The following is a 6,725-nucleotide window of genomic DNA, read 5'->3' on the forward strand; positions in this document are numbered from 1 at the left end:
AACGTGGTACCCGATCCAATAAATATGCCGAAACGTGGCAATCGATCCCAATTAATATATCGAAACGCGGTATCTGATCCAATCAACACACCACCATCACAATCACAAGTACATTCTCAATAATCATACAATCAAGAAGTGATTCATGGCATATAGTTATTCGTCTATCTCATTTACAACAAGTGTGATCAATAATACAACATTCGCATACATACATGTATCATAATGAAGCAAGAACAAACAAATATCACACAATCATAGAATCACAATCATCACCTACCTCGAAACAAGCTTGAAACCCTAAGAAACTTGATCCTTCCCTTTCTGGATTCGTTCCGCTTGTTCTTGGTCTACAAACAATCAATACAATACGGGAATCAATAAACAATCATTAATTACCCGAAATGCTAACAATTCTATGAACCTTAGATCATATCCATGATCCCAAGCACCCAAAATAGGGTTGTTCCCACCATATAATCTAGATCAAAATCCTCCCCCATCGATAATTACTTATTCTATTATGTTCTACGGATCAAAAAATGGATTCGGGGAGTGAAAAGCTTACATTTAGCCTCAAGAATGGTGGAAAACTGTCAAGAGTATTCTGGGGTTCGTTCCTTAGTTCTTAAAATAAAAAAAGTGCAGAGTAAAAATGTTTTGGGGTTTATTTACGACTTTAAGTTGCGTCGAACCAGCCACAACGGTCCTCACCCTGCTACAGCGTCCCCGCCCTGGCGGTAGAAATCCCGGCCCAACGGCTTGCACAGAACCAGTGAGCTATTTTAATAATTTCAAGACCCCCATTTCACAACACACCTTTAATCAACGACGCTCAGAAAATACCGTTCACGCTAAGATCGATTCCGGGAGTTCTACTCACCCGAATTCAATTCCGTAAAGTCGTACGGGTTTCTGAATGACTTATCTAACTACTCATGTAATCAAAATCATAAATAAGTCACCCGGTTGTTACCAGATTTCCCTTCACCTTAATGACTCCGATTTCGTCCAAATCTGGACTAGGTTGGAAAATTTCAAGTTACTACGAAAAAGTTTTTCGACCCAAAATTTTTCTCCATTGGCTTTTCTGTAATGACGGAACCCGGTTGTTACATATGTACAGTGTAATTTTTTAACAAGGGGGGTCGGGTGGAAAACCTCATGCCCCCGGCCTTGATCTTCCCGTGCCTGCCAATAGTCACACCATTGTTCATACATTAGAGAATTCTCTCTCCATTCTCCATCCTAGCAGACAGTTGAGAGTCAGAAGAGAAACCAGTTTCTCGAGTACACTAAACACTTATAATGAAACAACAATAAATTAAATCAGAATAAGCAATCACTCCAACATAAGTAAATTTCATCCATTACAAGTGAAAATGCCAAACAGGATTCACTTTCAAGTGTCACTGATTCATCAAAAATCCCAGTGATCTGTTCGTATTGCAGAATGCAAAGAATGATACCTACTATTCAAACCAAGCGATCCATCCAATCAACATGTTATTCATCACATCACTTCACAGTTCAAATCTATTTCTATCATTAAGTACTTCCATACACCAAACATGATTAAATTCAATGGCATGAGTATATATGCAGGTGATGCTTTCCAACTTCCAAAGTGAATTGTATTAGTCACTGTCGGAGCCAATAAGATTGCTGGACAAGTCATATTCCAGTGACGGTGATTCCATTACTCTTCACTAATTGATTTGTTGCAGTGAGACAATATTATAACTAGTGATTTACTTTGTTTCTACATCTGCACTAGTATTGGGTACTAACGTCGAAAATATATCATTTCAAGTTAATATGTTCCAACAAAACACTCATTTATACTAAATGAATGCATAGCTTTCAACAAATATATGGAGTATCTCATTTCTATACTTCAGATTTCTTGTTGTAGTACCATTTCAACATGTAGACAGCTACAGCCTGGCTCAAACAATAAAATATACTATATAGTAACTTCTTTCTAATGTGAGTTAGACTCAATACACTTAATTTTTTTATTATTATTATTATTGTATTCAATCAAATTACACCATGCAAATGGTAAAGGTATAATACACAAATGTGTCCTTAAATTTGATCTCAATTTATATCTATGTTCTTCAACTTTGAGTCTGTATAAGTAGACACTTAAAATTGTATAACGTTGAATAAATAGATACATGTGTCCTATGTGACGTCTTACATAACAATTCACGTCCGACATGATGTTTTACAATGTATTATGTCACGTAGGAAGCATATGTCTACTTATTTAATTATATACTATGAATTTAAGTGTCTATTTATGCACACCTAAAGTCAACTGAAACTAAATTAATTAAAGGACACATTTAAATTTTATGTCAATGGTAAGGTAGTATAAAAGAAGGGATACTTGCAGGTGAATCCGTTACTAGGAAAGTATAAAAGAAGGGTATTTGTAGGTAAATCTGTAGGATTTTCTAGATTAATTAATTAAAGTGTGGCCATTATATTATTACCAATTGATTTTACTTTAAATGTATTAAACATAATAAATATCTTATACATAAATATTTGATGAGGTTAGACTCTTAAATGACTTGTTCCTTTTGGGACATGCTGACTATAGATTAAGTGTGTTTCCAGCATGTACAACGTGAATAATTAATTAACGATAATAGTTTAATTGTCGTTAAATATATACTACTATATATATATTAGTGACAATTAGCACCTTTTGTAAATGTGCCTAAAACCTATAGCGACATTGGATCCAATAATATTTAATTAATGAGAATAACACTCTTTGTTTATGTGTATATTTATTGCCATTAAATATTATTTTTGTTATAGTGATACAAGACTACTTCCTCGTTTCATCGTCATTGTTGAAGGTAACAGTTGAAAATGAAATTGGATCACTCATGTGGATAAACCCAGATCTATGTCTAACTAAATACTAATTTATTATGTCTCTTGTTATTGTGTTCCTACTTCTTAATTACGTAACAATAAATAATGATCTTGGGTCTGCATAAAGCAAGGACGTGGGGAGAATATAAGAGAATATATTTTGCTTTCCGGAATATTATGTGTGTGATATTTCTAGTGTTATATGTTTTTACGATATTGTTCCTTCTGCGATTAATAAATAAAGAGCTTAAGGTTAAATTTTAAGAGCAGACTAATCTTCTTCTAACTCGATTTGGATGGTCCCATATTGACAACTCTAACAAACAACATAGTAATTTGTTTTTCATCAATCTGTTGTTAATTGATTTTTCGAAAAACAAAACACGCTAGCCGTGAAAATTTGAAAAGGGGGTATAAATAACTCAAATGCACTCGAATTTGATCACGAAATAGTTATCAATTACTAACTCATCGTCCTCGACTGTTAAGCATTTGACATATAAGTAACAAAATTGTCAAGGTGTGTTATGCACAGACAGATCTTAGCTCTTGTTAAGCTATTTTTCTATGTCTTGATCTCCCCACAGCCGCATCCGTTTTGTCGTCTGCTCAACCTGCATTTCCATTTTCTTATTACTACTACTACTACAGTCTGTATTACAAAACGTGTACTAAATGCAAATCGTGTTTTACTTAATTAGTCGACAAGGAACTAAAAATTCTGCACTAGTACTTGCTGTCAACACAGATCGATGATTTTGACCCAAAATGTAGAACAAGAAATAGTAATCATTAGTTCACATACCTCTTTATCCCAATCGATTCTATAGATTACAATCGAGAGTAGCTGTGTTTGCAAAGCGAGTCCAGCTATCATTCCTCCCCATAGTCCCTGCGAGATACTAGTAAATTAAATGTGAGAGATACTAGTAAAACAAATTATACTACTTTGAGAATGAGAGTGTAATTACCCTGACTCCAAAGTTAGCCACATAACCAATAACATATCCGAGAGGAATACCAAACGCGTAGTAAGAACCCAAATTGATGTAAGCCACTAGCCCTTGCCACCCACCTCCACCTGCAACACAAAAAGATCATTCTGAGGACTGAGGACTATGGAGGAGTACTAAAGCTCTCTTAGCTATAGAAACAGAACAATGTAATTAAAGAGCAACACCTGATATTACAGGTTGAGAAGCATTGTTACTCCAAGAAACTGAGCAAGCTCAGAAACAGATTTAATCAAGACCTCATTGTCGGTGAAAAGAATGCCAAGATGATTTCTTACTGCCAATACTGCACTCAAGCAGAGAATCCCAATGAGAATTGACTGAAACAGTGTGACATAGACACTATATTTGGTTGCCCTGGCATGTCCTAACCCAAGCTCATTTGAGACCCGAACACTGGGGAAAAAAAAATACATTAACATGAACTCATCCAAATGGCAAGATTTAGGATTTCATTACCTTATGGCAGCGTTGATTCCGACAAAAAACATTTCTTCCCAGTTGCCATTCACCAATGATTGAGCTGAAAGATGACCAAAAATTGATATGTTTGATCAGTCGTTCAGGTCAATCAAATCCTGATTGAATGTTCGGTTGCATAGCAGAACAATCTATGGGGAAAATAAAGAAAGCACAAGACTTACCAAATAGAGAGGGATGCAACAGCAGTAACAGGATCTTTAAGACATCCAGCGATGAGAACAATACTCATCGTATACCAGGTTTCTAGGGATAGCATAATAGCCGACTCAATTGACAGTTTAACAAAGGGCCACATGTCATTGAATGCAGACCAAGACCATCCCTTCCACCCATCCTTGCACCGAAAAACAACGTAAGCAAATTGAGCTAGCGCGTTGATCCAGCCTACAAGATTAAGTGATATAACTGCCCCGGTTAAACCCCAATTGAATACATAAATGAAGAGCCAAAGGAGAAGAGCATGGAGTAGGAGAGCCACAAAACCAATCCAGGCCAGCACACCAACTTTACTCTGAGCTTGAAGAAATTTTGAAGTGGGAATAGTGATAGACAGGGAATATAATTCAGGTATGGTTAATATGGTGAACTTTCCAGCAACAACAGCAATATCATGATGTTGACCTAGGAACTTAAGTATAGGAGTCGCGAAAATGTATATCGGCAACAGAAGGAAAGTACTGACGAGTAGAATAATCATTGAGCGTTGTGTGTAAACTCCAAGCATGTGTATTTGCCCAGCACCAAATGCCTGCCCACAGAGTGTCTCCAAAACACTTCCCATGCCCATCTAGAGATTGATCATAACAAATGAATGAGAATTCTACCAAATGCACATCAAAGGAAACAGGGGACTCACCATGAAGCCGAAAGCGAAAGTAGCAATGATAGTTTGAGCAAGGGTAACAGCAGCAAGGTGTGTTGGTCCAAGATGACCACAGAAAGCAACAGTGACAGCGTAGAGTCCGTATTGACACATGATATTGAAAGCTATTGGGCCTCCAATTTCCCATAACTTTACTGTCTCAATCCAGAATTCATTCAAATTCACTATAGAAATATGCCGGTAGTCACCGTCCGAGCAAATAAGATCGCCGGAGAAATCATTGAGCAACGGTGATTCCATTGGAAAAATAGTAGTTAGTGCGTTTTCATCTGTCTAATTTCTGATGAAGACACCAAATAATAAATAAATGTGAACGAGATATTCTAATGATCAAGTCAATGACAAAAATATTAAAAAAAAAGGGTCAAAAATGTCCTTGTACTATGTGAAAAGATCAAAAATGCCCTTCGTTTATACTTTGGTTTATTTATGCCCTTATTGCTAGAGAAATGGGCCAAAAATGCACTTAATGAAACGGAAGTAACGACAACTTCTTAAACAATTTAATTAGTCTTAATTAACATTTTCACTTATTAGATTTTTGATTATTTTTTTTTACCCTAACCCATTTACCATTTAACCCGGCCACCCTTCTATTTATTCTTCTTCCAGTCATTTCTAGCTATGCTTCTTCCTCCATTTTCTCACAAGATTTAATTCTTCCTCTTTCAAAACCCTAGCCCCCTCTTCTAGATTTCTCAAATATTCTTAATTGGGTGTAACTTTTTCTTCATTTATGATGATATCGAGTTTTCTCCCGACATTTCATTGTTTATGGAATGTCTCAAGGTTCTAATTTTTCATATAGATATAAGAGCATATGCTATTGTGGAATTGCAGCAGTACTCAATTTCATATCGTGGATTCCTTCAAATTCAGGAAGAAGTCTTTTCAGGCTGCTAAGCCTGATGTAGAAAAAAAAGTTTCTTGTGAAATCTGTGGATTTCTTTTGAATTTTTTTCACGAATGATGAATTTAGTTTTATCTTTCGTTACGACACTATTAAAGATGGAATAAGATGAATAGTTAGCCCCCACACTCCAACTCTTAAATGATGAATTCACCCACAAAATCATAGTTTTGTTGTAATTTTTCTTTACACTGTATTTTCCTTAATTTCTCACAAACAAGTCTCATTTACTCTCTAAAACATGAATTATCCAATATTAAATTATCATCGTCTCATGAGTTTTCATTAATAAATATTAGTACTAGTTAGAAGTTGATTTCTTATTTGTTTGGATGCTGAAAAACAAGTGGTATTGTTATTGTTTCTTTTTTGTTTGGATGCTGGAAAACAAGTGGTATTGTTGTTGTTTCTTAGTTGTTTGGATGCTGGAAAACAAATGGAATTGTTGTTGATTAGTGCCATAAAGTAGGTAATGGATTATGGTGATACAAATTTCAGAGCTGCGAATTAAAGAATGAACATTCAGTGCCCAACATCC

The 6,725-nt window shown here is 35.5% G+C and overlaps 1 pseudogene; it reads right to left on the reverse strand.

Annotated features, from left to right (window-relative positions):
* Nucleotides 1–3,316: 3,316 nt before the first annotated feature.
* LOC102586968 (protein DETOXIFICATION 35-like) lies at nt 3,317–5,517 on the reverse strand (annotated as a pseudogene).
* Between the last annotated feature and the right edge of the window lie 1,208 nt (nt 5,518–6,725).

Source organism: Solanum tuberosum, unplaced genomic scaffold, assembly GCF_000226075.1.
Source record: "Solanum tuberosum cultivar DM 1-3 516 R44 unplaced genomic scaffold, SolTub_3.0 scf00159, whole genome shotgun sequence".
NCBI classification, from domain to species: domain Eukaryota; kingdom Viridiplantae; phylum Streptophyta; class Magnoliopsida; order Solanales; family Solanaceae; genus Solanum; species Solanum tuberosum.